Here is a 14,189-nt window from a genome sequence, read left to right as displayed (position 1 = left end):
ATACGGTGTCAATAATTGTTCTATGCTGCCCTCATGTGGTAGGCCTAATTTGTTCCACTAGAAAACCACCGGAATTTGTACAGTAGCTTTCCATTTTTCAATGCAAAGCTCTACAACTTTAACTGACCACGTTATCAGAAAACCCATAGTCCTGATTTAACATTTGGCATAAGCCATACTCTATCAGTCCATCTAGAATAATAGTGCTTAAAAAACATACTCAAGTGCTTTAGAGCCGAGGCATTATCAGTGTGAATTGTATTTGAAATATTTCTAATTGAATAAGGACGATATTTAAACAAGTCAATGTTCAGCACTTTTTTTTGTTGGCCCATCCACCACAACAAAATGTGTCTGGATTTCACCATTGAGGCTTAAGAGCTTTAAGAGCTTTAAAATGGTATATCATACACTGTAGTGGGAGGAAACATGGTATAGTTATGCTTCTTCAAAAGTGGATAAAAATGCCCTTTGAAAGACATTGAGATTTTCACACTTCTAGAGAGCTCTTCTTTGTTTACGCCGATTCAGCATCGTTCCCACTCTCTTAAGACTTATCCCCACCCCACCCACACATGTAAGCACATGAGTCAGCATGGCATTGTCCTCTCTACTTAAAGGTAGACTCTGTGATATGACGTAGGTGCAGAAACTATACAGCATAGGGGTCAATTTCCTCAACAACGAAGTGCGTTGAAGTGCGAGGCTCAACTTCTCCACTATTTTGGTGCCCTAGCATTCGGAAATTATTCAGACCATTTCCCCCTTTTCCACATTTTGTTACGTTACAGCCTTCTTCTAAAATGGATGAAGAATAAACATCTTCATCAATCTACACGCAATACCCCGCTATGACAGAGCGAAAACAGGTTTTTAGAAATACCTTATTTACATAAGTATTCAGACCCTTTGCTGAGACTCGACCTTGAGCACTGGTGCATCCTGTTTCCATTGATCATCCTTGAGATGTTTCTACAACTTGATTGGAGTTGACTTGTGGTAAATTCAATTGATTGGATATGATTTGGAAAGGAACACACCTGTCTATATGAGGTCTCACAGTTGACAGTGCACGTCAGAGAAAAAAACCAAGCCATGAGGGCAAAGGAATTGTCCGCAGAGCTCCAAGACAGGATTGTGTTGAGGAATAGATCTGGGGAAGGGTACCAAAGTTCCCCAAGAACACAATGGCCTCCATCATTCTTAAATGGAAGACGTTTGGAACCACCAAGATTCTTCCTAGAGCTGGCAGCCCGGCCAAACTGAGCGATCAGGGGAGAAGGACCTTGTTCAGGGAGGTGACCAAGAACCACATAGTCACACTGACAGACCTCCAGAGTTCCTCTGTGGAGATGTGAGAACCTTCCAGAAGGACAACCATCTCTGCAGCACTCCACCAATCAGTCCTTTATGGCAGAGTGGCAAGACAGAAGCCACTCCTCAGTAAAAAGCATGACAGCCCGCTTGGAATTTGCCAAAAAGCACCCGAAGGACTCTCAGATCACAATAAACAAGATTCTCTGGTTTGATGAAACCAAGATTGAACTCTTTGGCCTGAATGCCAAGCGTCACCTCTGGAGGAAACCTGGAATCATCCCTATGGTGAAGCATGGGGGTGGCAGCATCATGCTATGGGGATGTTTTTCAGCGGCAGGAACTGGGAGACTAGTCAGGATCGAGGGAAAGATGAACGGTGCAAAGTACAGAGAGATCCTTGATGAATACCTGCTCCAGAGCGCTCAGGATCTCAAACTGTGGCGAAGGTTCACCATCCAACAGGACAACGACCCTAAGCACACAGCCAAGACAACGCAGGAGTGGCTTCGGGGCAAGTCTCTGAATGTCCTTGAGTGGACCAGCCTTAGCCCGGACTTGAACCTGATCGAACATCTCTGGAGAGACCTGAAAATAGCTGTACAGCGACACTCCCCATCCAACCTGACAGAGCTTAAGATGATCTGCAGAGAAGAGTGGAAGAAACTCCCCAAATACAGTTGTGCCAAAGGTGCTTTATCAAAGTAATGAGTAAAGGATTAATGTGATTTCAGTTTTTTTTATTTTTAATACATTTCCAAAGAATTCTAAAAATCAGTTTTTGCTTTGTCATTATGGGGTATTGTGTGAAGATTGATGAGGGGGAAAAATAATAAGAATCAATTTTAGAATAAAGCTGTAACGTAAGAAAATGTGGAAAAAGTCGACGGGTCTGAATACTTTCCGAATGAACTGTAGATTGCTGGACCTGTGGGAGTAGGCCTATTACCTGTCAGGATGGTAAGTTAAGACTCCATGACGACCAGCTGCTGTTGGAGAGATTCACCCCTGATATACAGGTAAGAGGTCCAATCACCTTCTCTCTCACACACGCATTCACGCCAAGTTATCTTATACAGCACTATCACTCTCCTTCTTGGTCAAATAGCCCTTACACTGCCTGGAGGTGTGTTGGGTCATTGTCCTGTTGAAAAACAAATTATATTCCCACTAAGCGCAAACCAGATCCGATGGTGTATCGCTGCAGAATGCTGTGGTAGCCATGCTTGTCCCAAACAAGTCTTGGTGTCCTTTAGCAGGGGTAGAACGACAGATTTTTACCTTGTCAGCTCGGGAATTTGATCCACAAACCTTTCGGTTACAGGCCCAACCCTCTAACCACTAGGCTACCTGCCGCCCCATGAAGGCATTATTCACGCAGTCTCCTCTGAACAGTTGATGTTGAGATGTGTCTGTTACTTGAACTCTGAAGCATTTATTCGGGCTGCAATTTCTGAGGCTGGTAACTCTAATGAACTTATCCTCTGCAGCAGAGGTAACTCTGGGTCTTCCTTTCCTGTGGTGGTCCTCATGAGAACCAGTTTCATCATAGCACTTGATGGTTTTTGCGACTGCACTTGAAGAAACTTTCAAAGTTCTTGAAATGTTCCGCATTGACTGACCTTCATATCGTAATAGGGACAGGCGTCCCATCAGCGGGACACCTGTCGACAACATCCGGAGAAATTGGAGGGCGTGCAATTCAAATAAATAATCGTAATATTAAATATTTCTGAACATACAAGTATCTTATATCGTTTAAAGCTTAAATTCTTGTTAATCTTGTCCGATTCACAATAGGCTTTACAGCGAAAGCATACCATGCGATTGTTTGAGGATGGCGCCCCACATCAACAGATTTTTCAACCAGCACAGGCTTCATAAAATCACAAATAGCGATTAAATAAATCACTTACTTTTGAAAATCTTCCTCTGTTTGCAATCAAGGGTCCCAGCTACCACATGAGTGGTCGGTTTGTGAGATAAAATCCTTCTTTATATCCCAAAAAGTCTGTTTAGCTCCATCGATTTCAGTAATCCAATCGTTCAACATGCAGACAAAGGAATCCAAAAAGCTACCACTAAACTTTGTTCAAACAAGTCAAACTACATTTCTATGTAATCCTCAGGTACCCTAAAATGTAAATAAACTATAATATTTCATACAGAAAGAAGTATGTTCAATAGAAAGTAAAATTAGCAGGCGCGCCGACAGACTGATTTTCCACTGTGACTCTTTGTACCAAAACTCCAAATTCTTCCTCGTTTTGGACCCTATTTTGTCACAACACAACTGATTGTCTCCTTAAGAAGGAAAGAAATTCCACAAATGTACTTTTAACGAGGCACACCTGTTAATTAAAATGCATTTCAGGTGACTACCTCATGAAGCTGGTTGAGAGAATGCCAAGAGTGTGCAAAGCTGTCATCAAGGCTTAGGGTGGCTACTTTGAAGAATCTCAATTATAACATATATTTTGATTTGTTTAACACTTTTTTGGTTACTTCATATCTTATTTCATAGTTTTGATGTCTTCACTATTATTTTACAATGTAGAAAATAGTACAAATAAAGAAAAACCCTTGAATGAGTAGGTGTGTCCAAACTTTTGACTGGTACTGTACGTAAATGTAAAATGTACATTTAAATTTTTTTAAATTCATTTGCCAAAACAAATTAAAACCTGTTTTTGCTTTGTCATTTTGGGGTATTGTTTGTAGATAGATGAGGGGAAAAAACGATTTAATTAATTGTAGAATATGGTTATAATGTAACAAAATGTGGAAAAAGTCAAAGATTCTGATTATTTTCAGAATGCAATGTATATTAAAACAAAATATGTTTAAAACCTATCAAATATGCTTCTTTAAAGGCTCCTACACAAGTACATCATTTTATTGTCATGTTATCTCTATTTAAACATGCAATGTATGTTACCCTCCTCTTACACCATGCGCTCACGTCGCTCTGCTTCCTGAAAGAAGGTCCCTCCCCCAATTGATACATCATACCAATTTCTGTGCTTCATTGGATTGAGGTACAGAAGTTGTCGGGGGCAAAAGGGCTTTCTATTGCCTGAGGGTAATGATGTGCAGTAGAGGGTTATTCATTTTGTAGACAAACTAGATAACCAAATATTACCCAATTATCCACGTTGAAATTAAGTGGCGTGCCCAGTGGGCAGTAACCCCTGTTGTTATGTCTAAACTAAATCTGGTCACAAATCCCTGGATACTGCGTCGTATATGCCCTGGCTGCTGCTCACCTGTAGCATTACATCTGACCCCAGGCAGGCTGGCCTGCAGTGGCATCTGCTAGACCAGGAGGTCCAACCAACAACCACGCTATGAATGTAAATTGGCCTATATGACTTAACCTATTGCCTTTCTTACCTATGATATATGATGTTTTGCCAGCTGGGTTGGCCAGAGAGTCTAGAGTTTCCCTGACTGTCAAGGAGGTGAGGGCACACCCGAGGGATGAACGTTGTGCGTAGAGGAAAAGATTACCGCCTCTCTATTTCTGTACCGCAAAGCTATTTATTGGTCTTAGGCTGCCGTGGCAGAGAATGTGTGGGTACCTGTGATTTTGTGTGTGTGTGTGTGCGCATACAGAGCAGTGTGTTTGTGTTTTCCATCCACTTCCCACGAAGCGTCCTACTGCGCACTCCACTGAGTATTTGGATCTATCAGTGTACAGGATCTCTCTTCCACGGCTGGACTGAGGACATAAGGGAAGCAATATCACAGCGGCCTATCCCAGGCATCAAGGAATAGTTGTCACGATGATAGTTACCATGTTAACAGCTATGTACATGGTGGTCAGAGTAGTAGAAAAGGTAAGGCCATGTCTATTGATAACAGCTGGTCCGACTTGTGGAGTTAGATATGGATTTTGGAGGTCATTCAATCTGTATATTTGACTTTGTGCCACTTTATTGCACACGTGATAGGCTTTGGTAAGCTCTAAATAACATCATCGAATGTCATAATGAAATGCACTAAGGAGTTGTCCATGTATGTAATATCTTTGGATGCTATATTTAGTTTAGTTTATCAGGCTTACCATTAGCCTTTGGTATGTCAATATGCACGGTGGGGTGTATGGAATGCTATTTGATTAGCTTTTTTTAATGTGAGCGTGAATATCTTAGATAGCTTTGTCCACAGTGAGTGTTTTTAATTAGAAAATATTGAGGATGTTGTCCTGATTAGTGGTCGGTATGCGTGAAAAGGAAAGTGAACGGAGGGTCAATACTCAACTTGATCTCGTAGTTTCACTTCGGGATTTGACGTAATTGGATGAACACACACACGCGCCGATTTAAGGGGCTTTAATTCTCTCACACACAGTCAGGGTTTATGGACCCTCTCTTTCACACACACACACACACACACACACACACACACACACACACACACACACACACACACACACACACACACACACACACACACACACACACACACACACACACACACACACACACACACACACACACGACAAGAGTGTTCCACTGGCATTTAGGTAAACAGGAAGCTCAGGAACACACACACCCACGCAAATGTAATCCTTTCCATGTCTATCCCAGATAGGAGTGCTACTTGCGCGCAGTGATCCTCCGTTGCCTTTCATGGTGCCCCAGGCTCTGCCCTGGCAGGTGCACCACGTGTCCCAAAAAAGGAGGAGCAGCGCAACAGCTGAGGTCAGTCCCTCAAACATTCCCATCCTCCAGCACCACACCCGTAACACCACCTCAACACCTCATCCTCTCACCTCACCCATCCCTAAGTAACATATCTCCAACGTGTCACTGGCAGCAGGTTTGTGGAATAACGTGAACAACTCAAAGAAACCACTTAGATTTCAAGCCGTTTCAGATACCTCTTTGTTTAATATTTTGTGCTGAGGTGACTGCTGTGGAGGAGGAGTCATGTTCTCGCCCACTGCATGTCCTTGACTTAGTTAACGTTGACTGAGGACCTTGACTCAACATCCAGCCAGCAGGTAGTCATGTGTTCCAGCAGCAGTGACGGCTCAGGCTGGGATTAAGAGTAGGATGTGGGCGATGGCAGCAGTGTACAAGAAAGCCCGTAGAGAGAGGAGGAAGATAGAATGGCCTATCTGAGAACTATTCCACGAGAAACAATGGAATCTGAAGAGAAAGTTACGTAGGCGCAGGCAATAACTTTTGGTGTTACAATAACAAGGCAAAGCAGCCTTTGCTTTTGAAAAGCCTGATCTGAAATTACTTTAAAATAGGTGCTGTCAGACATGATGTAGGCCCCAGCTCTACAGAGAAAAGCAGACAGGCAGGCAGACAGACAGACAGGCAGGCCAAACCCAGCCTTCACCTCCTCCAGAAGGCGGTACCTGTAATCCCTATTGAGGGGATTTGTGTCTGCGGACGTTACCCAGACCAGAGATCGGAGGGGTAGTGTGTGTGGTTCTGCTAAAGGTCAAGGCCCACAGTTGTGTAGCTGTGTGATCTCTGGTGGAAGGGATAGCGATCAGCTGATATAACTAACTTAACAAATGTACAGGGGAAGGGCGGTATATGGTCTAGAGGTATCTAACAGTGCTCAGTATAGTTTCCCTAGACATTTATTAAGAATAAGGTCGTGAAAATCTCATGAAATCATTATGTTTGAGGTGCCTACTTTTTTGTTAGTCTGCCATACTCATCAGATGCGACAGGGAGCGCCAAAGTCAATCTGACACAGAGAGACCAAAGCATACCGACAGAGGGATGTAGTGCATAACTCAGCCTTTTCAATGCCATTGTGATGAAAGAATTACACAATGACCAGCTAATTAAACAACACGTTTGGATCCAACAACGCACAGCGTGTTCACTGTCTCCGGGCCTCCATTATTGTAGTGCTGAAGGCCACAAGCATCAATTACCAACATTTCCAGAATTGGCTACTGAAACCCCACTGCAAAATGACATTCGCTACATGACCTTAGCTATGGGGACACATAGCTGCGAGTAGCTATGGGGACACATGTCTGCGAGTTGGGATGTCTTGGAATGGCATGTGAAGCATGACGCATGTCCAAACATTCCACCTCTGATGTTTAACACTGAGCAAACAGGAGATGGACAATCAGGCATGCAGTAGCCAGGCAACTCCTGTGTGTGTTTGTGAGTGTGTGTGCGTGCATGCGTGCACATGTGTGTGTGTGTGTAAGTGAGAGGGATACATTCTGCAGTTGCTACATCCATTTTTTTTTTACGTCTAAATTATAATGTAACCATTGATTCTGGAAGAGTATAACCTATAAATGGGTCATGAGCTTAGTTCAACTGCCGTACCCCATCAGAACCTAAAAACAGTTGTTCTTTTTTCACCTGCAGATTGCCCCTTTAACGATTTTTCCCCCTGCAATGCTTCTGATTGTAGCTGCTTGGGCCGTTCACACTGTACTCTTCTTTACAGTGCGCCGGCCAGACGAGGAACAGCGTAGGAGTGTTCAGAAAGAGTGAGTCTGAGACCAAACAATGTTGAAAAGAGTGAAATGCGCACATCTAGAAAACATTTCCCAGATGCTGAATCCGAGAGGGAAAAAATGTAGATCTATTTTTTAATTGGCACATTGGTATGCTGCTCCCACGGTGTTGAACAAAGGTATGACTAGGTCTTCCTCATTACAACCCAGAAACGGGTCCGAGACATCCTTTTCTCTCTAAAACACTTCGGCTGCAGCATACGAGTGTGTGGATTCATATTTTTCTTATCTATGACACTCAGTCCACGGCAATATATCTATAGTAACAAAGTATAATCACCTACCCACATAGAGGCTTGCTGAAAGGCTACATCACTTCATAACCCCTAACGTTAAAGACCACTTGTGCCTTACTACTTATGTACTTGCTACGTTGTTACACACAGTAAATTCGGACATCTTCCCCAATGCAACGCTGGCTGTTGCTGTTGCCACTTTGACTGTGCCCTGTCTCCTGACGCGCAATCGGAAAGACTCCGAGTCCAGCAACGGGTGTGCAGCGGCGCCTCTCAGCCCCACTCTGCCCGTGGAGAAAGCTGCCGCCACCATTCAGAACCAGTTCAGGAAGTACCAGCAGAAGAAGAAGACCAAGTAGAACCGCACCACCGGACCTCTGCACGACAGACAGACGGACACAAATAAACAAACAGACAGACAGACAGAGTCCTCTCTACAATGTAAAGAGCAGAGGCCCAAACATGTAATCTAACTCCATTAGCCATCTTTCATAGCATGTATACCAAAGGAAATAGTATAGATGGACTTTATATGAAGGACCAGTCAAAAGTTTGGACACACCTACTCATTCAAGGGTTTTTCTTAATTTTTTACTACTTCCTACATTGTAGAATAAGAGTGAAGACATCAACACTTTGAAATAACACATATGGAATCATGTACTAACCAAAAAAAGTGTTAAACAAATCAAAATATATTTTTGCCTTGATGACCTTGATGACCTTGCCTTGATTTGCACACTCTTGGCATTCTCTCAACCAGCTTCACCTGGAATGCTTTTCCAACAATCTTGAAGGAGTTCCAACATTTGCTGAGCACTTGTTGGCTGGATTTCCTTCACTCTGCGGTCCAACCCATCTCAAATGGGTTGAGGTCGGGTGATTGTGGAGGCCATGTCATCTGATGCAGCACTCCATCACTCTCCTTCTTGGTCAAATAGCCCTTACACAGCCTGGAGGTGTGTTGGGTCATTGTCCTGTTGAAAAACAAAGTACAGTCCCACTAAGCACAAACCAGATGAGATGGCGTGTCGTTGCAGAATGCTGTGGTAGTCATGCTGGTTAAGTGTGCCTTGAATTCTAAATAAATCACTGACAGTTTCACCAGCAAAGCACCCCCACACCATCACACCTCCTCCTCCATGCTTCACGGTCAGAACCACACATGCGGAGATCATCCGTTCACCTGCTCTGCGTCTCACAAAGACACGGCAGTTGGAACCAAAAATCTCTAATTTGGACTCAGACCAAAGGATAGATTTCCACTATTCTAATGTCCATTGCTTGTGTTTCTTATCACAAGCAAGTCTCTTTTCATTGGTGTCCTTTAGTAGTGGTTTCTTTGCAGCAATTCAACCATGAAGGCCTGATTCACGCAGTCTCCTCTGAACAGTTGATGTTGAGATCTGTCTGTTGCTTGAACTCATTTATTTGGGCTGCAATTTCTGAGGCTGGTAACTCTAATGATCTTATCCTCTGCAGCAGAGGTAACTCTGGGTCTTCCTTTCCTGTGGCGGTCCTCATGAGAGCCAGTTTCACCATAGCAGGTCATGGTTTTTGCAACTGCACTTGAAGAAACTTTCCAAGTTCATTAAATGTTCCTTATTGACTGACCTTCATGTCTTAAAGTAATGATGGACTGTCGTTTCTCTTTCCTTATTTGAGCTGTTACCAAATAGGGCTATCTTCTACATACCACCCCTACCTTGTCACAACACAACTGATTTGCTCAAACGCATTAAGAAGGAAAGAAACTCCACATTAACTTTTGACAAGGCACACCTGTTAATTAAAATGATTTCCAGGTGACTACCTCATGAAGCTGGTGAGAGAATGCCAAGAGTGTCCGAAGCTGTCATCAGGGTTGGCTACTTTGAAAAACCTCAAATATAGTGTAGTGTTGAACACTTTTTTGGTTACTACATGATTCCATATGTGTTATTTCATAGTTTTGATGTCTTCACTATTATTCTACAATGTAGAACATAGTAACAATAAAGAAACTCTTGAATTAGTACGCGTGTCCACATTTTGACTGGTACTGTATGTCGAACATTGTACAGACACATACATGCAATCACTGATTTAACTGACAAAATATTACACACTTCCTGTGTTATACTATGTGACATAAAAATGTATGTATACATGAATAATGGGTCCTTTACATGCTTATCAACATATTTGTATTTGTGAAGATATTTAGGTATTTAGATATTCATCAGGTACCCTAGTGGTTAGAGTGTTGGGCAAGTAACCGAAAGGTTGCTAGATCGAATCCCCGAGCTGACAAGGTAACATTCTGTCGTTCTGCCCCTGTTCCTAGGCCGTCATTGTAAATAAGAATTTGTTCTTAACTGACTTGCCTAGTTAAATAAAGGTCAAATAAAATGTGCGAGAGTATGTTTGTGTGTGTGTGAGAGCATGCACATTGTACAGTATGCATTACAGTACGTTTCAAATAGATGGATTGTAAATGTAAAACATATACACCCAACACACTCCATTAAACTCCTCTGTAATCCTGGATTGGTTTTCTTTTTGTTGTTACCTCGTGTCGAAGTAAGGGATTGCTCTAATTTCACATTTGTGTTATTCCTACTGTATAATCAATCATTCTTGTGAGGTTTTCAATGAGACTTGCTCGTTTTAGTTTCAAAACGTTTTCCATTGCAAAACATTTTGCCACGGTCTGTACAAATAAATACACCCCCTGATCCAGCATAAAGGAAAGGATGGAAAAAGGAAGACATGACTCATAGAAAGATAGCTTTATTGCACAAGGTGTTGGAGTACTCTTTTTCTGGTTTTGTTTGTTTTCATAGAAAAAAACGGTAGAGTTAAACAAGCAATTGCAAATTGAAGCAACTTTTCCATAAAAGTTTAGGAATGTTTTCTTCCCCTCACCCCTTTCCCGTGTTTGTTTCTCCATTTTATAACCAGCAAAATATTCAGAGCATGCAATGCCGTTTTTCCTCAACAGAAATAAAAATAAAAAATACTACAAAAAAGAAAATCAATACAAAGCAATCAATGGCCCCCAAAAATGAACTCAACAAAACCTCTTGAAAAAGAGGAACCAATTGTGACAGCCGTATGTGGTCCACTCTGGATTTTTTTGTTTGTTGTTGCCCCATTCAAAACTCTAATTGTAAGCAGTGTTGCTGTAATTTTCTTTAACCCTCTCCTGTTTCAAGTTATAACTTTAATCAAAGTTTACATTGTGCCCTGGTTTCATCTGGAGATGTTGAAAATAGTACGTATTTATACAAAACACTTTGCTATGTACAAGAGTCTTTAATCGTGGGGTAGCAAATGCTGTTTTGGCAGGAGGTGCAGGGAGGGGATAATCTGAGACCCCCTTTAGACCTGGTATTAACATGTGTCCTGGGAATGGATCTTTGGTCACATCCGATCAAATTGGGCTGGAGTAGACATTTTGGGACAAATCTGATCACAGGGCACATGTTATTACCAGGTGTAAATGATGGTCTGATTAGTCAAATAGGTGGGGCAAAGGTTAGGGTAGGTTGGGGAGGGAGTTTGATTCCTGACCCCGCCCAATATGCACACAGCTTTTCCTGTGATTGGTTGGAGCTAGGGAGTCCCTGATTTCAATTGGCTAGACAGGCCTGCCCCTTCACGTGACACCACTGTGCGTCTCAAACCGCTTCAAGATAATTGCATAACCAAGGAAGCCAAAGCAAAATAAACAGTACCATAATAATATCAACAGGAAAGAAAAGATTCTTCTCTCTGCAAACGCTCCATGTCCTGTTCACTGTCTGCAACAGGCAGGGAGGAGCGTGAGTGTTCTCAGTTATGAGCAGTTATAACAGTTATATGTATGTCCGGAATAGGAGTACTGTGCAGGGACATAATGACAACGGTAAGACACAGAGGTCACTATGTCCTGTCTTCACTAAGTTCAGTCATGAGACGTCATGGAGGTTGTCAATAGAACACACCTTCGGAAGGTGCAATCCAACAGGTTCCATTTGGTTCCACCCGTTGCACTCTCTTAACACCTGAAGTAGGGTCATACTTCTAAGTTGGCCTTAGATTTGGGGACGTAGACAATCAGAAGGTGGGTTGGTGCCTTGGCATTGCCCACCACAGTTACCTGAATCCCCATGTGCCAGGGTTAGTTGTGCCAGGGTTAGTTGTGCCAGGGTTAGTTGTGCCAGGGTTAGGCTCTGAGCTGAAATCAACAGTGGATGTTGCCTCAGCTAGGTGACTCAGTGCTGGAGCTGCTACGCACGAACTCTCCACTACAAGTACTTATAAACGCTTAGAGGTTCCCTGAAATCTTCCTTTCTCCTGTTACTGATGCCCCTCCCCCTTTCCACAGGTACAATTAAAAGAGGGTTGTGCTGACGGCAATGAACACACTTTACCTCACCGACCACAAAAACCATTCTGATCACAAAACCACAGCAGTGTGTATTCTCCACCACAGTGGACCACAGGGGCAACTCCAAATCAAATCAACCACAGGTCGGATGTTATTAGACACAGTAACCACACTGGCTGCCATTGGGTTCACAGACCACAAGTCATTCTGACCATTACAAAATGCTTATCGACCGCATTAGTTGGCAACGGACCTCACTGGCTAAGGTCCTACCCATCATTAACTACTTAGACACTTTGCATCCTGAATGGAATGTTTGGTGTAGCTCTGCTCCTGCATTGTAGCTACCTATGTACCTGGCACAGGGGCAAACGCCCATGAGGCCATGGCATCAATGTTCACATCCCCAAACTCGGCCTCAGATACTGTAGCTCGCTCTCTATTTCATCTATCTATATCTTTCTTGGTTGTGCTAGCCGTTTCCCGTTCTTCGGCCCACTTTCTCCTCTTCCTTCATCTTCCTCCTAACCTACGGCTTCTTCCGCTGAGCGATTGTCTCACTTTTTATATATTTTTTAATTACGATGACTTTATATCTCTCTGCTTTATTCAATAGTTATATATTTGCTATATATTTAGATATAAATATATATGTACATATCTTTGACAACACATATTGTATATATATTTTTTTATATATTGTGAGAGCCCTGATTTGAAATGTTCCATTGCAAATATTTTGAGCAATTATTTATTTTTTGGGGGACGTTTCTTTGTCATGGTGCTAAGCTTTGGGTGTATAATGAATAATATAAATAAAAACAGAAACGTCAACAGAACCCGACAATACGTTTAAATACATTTTAGTGGGATGGGGGGGCCTTAGACAACATATTTATTCTTGAGACTCCTTCATTTCATAAGAATAACTCATGTTCACCTGCCATCTCTTTCATCCTTCCCTAAACACTTACACAACTCTTTCCTCGCTGCATTATCACGTTTGTATATTCTCCTCTGTTTCAATCTGAAACTTGTTCATCCATCCATCTTCTTGTCCGTTTAATCTTTTATCAGTCAGTCTTTCTGTTGTCCATTTATCAGTCAGTCCCAACTATTGTCATAAATGTCTGTCTGCCTAGCAGAGTGTGCTAGAAGGTCACAGTGAGACTGTATGGATGGGGTGGGGTATGGGGGTGTGGGGTGGTGGGGAAGGGTTACAGGGGTTTGGGTAGACCGAGGGGTAGTATGAAGGAATGGGGGTGTCTGGCACCAAGCGCAAATTAACGAGAGAACAAAGGGTCTTCTTCCTGCTTCAGGGGGACGGAGAGAACGAGAGAGAGAGGACCCAGAGGAGGGGTGGCACCTCTAATGCACGGCAAATCAACTCATTGTCTCCAAGGCGATGCTGCCAGTGTCAATCACACAGGCCAACCAAAGTCCAGAAGGGAGAGACCGACATGTGACGTCATACAGTGTGACATCATCGTCCCCAAAACACTGTTCAGTAGCAGATGGACAGGGGGTTTTCAACTCACGCCTCCGCCAAGGAGTCAGCATACAGATTGATTAGAAAGGTCCACTGCAGGTGTGTGCCAGCCACATGTATACATATTTACACATATACACGCACACACGCAGGCTCGTGAAGGTTCTGTGAATCCATTCTACCCTCTTTTAATGCACATGAGTATATATATTCCAAAAAAAAACACAAAAAAATCTGATTCATCTTTTGTGTGAAGACGATTCCAGTTTTGTCCCCCCCCGC

This window comes from Salvelinus namaycush, chromosome 23, assembly GCF_016432855.1.
Source record: "Salvelinus namaycush isolate Seneca chromosome 23, SaNama_1.0, whole genome shotgun sequence".
NCBI classification, from domain to species: domain Eukaryota; kingdom Metazoa; phylum Chordata; class Actinopteri; order Salmoniformes; family Salmonidae; genus Salvelinus; species Salvelinus namaycush.
Note: the sequence above shows the minus strand (reverse complement) of the source record.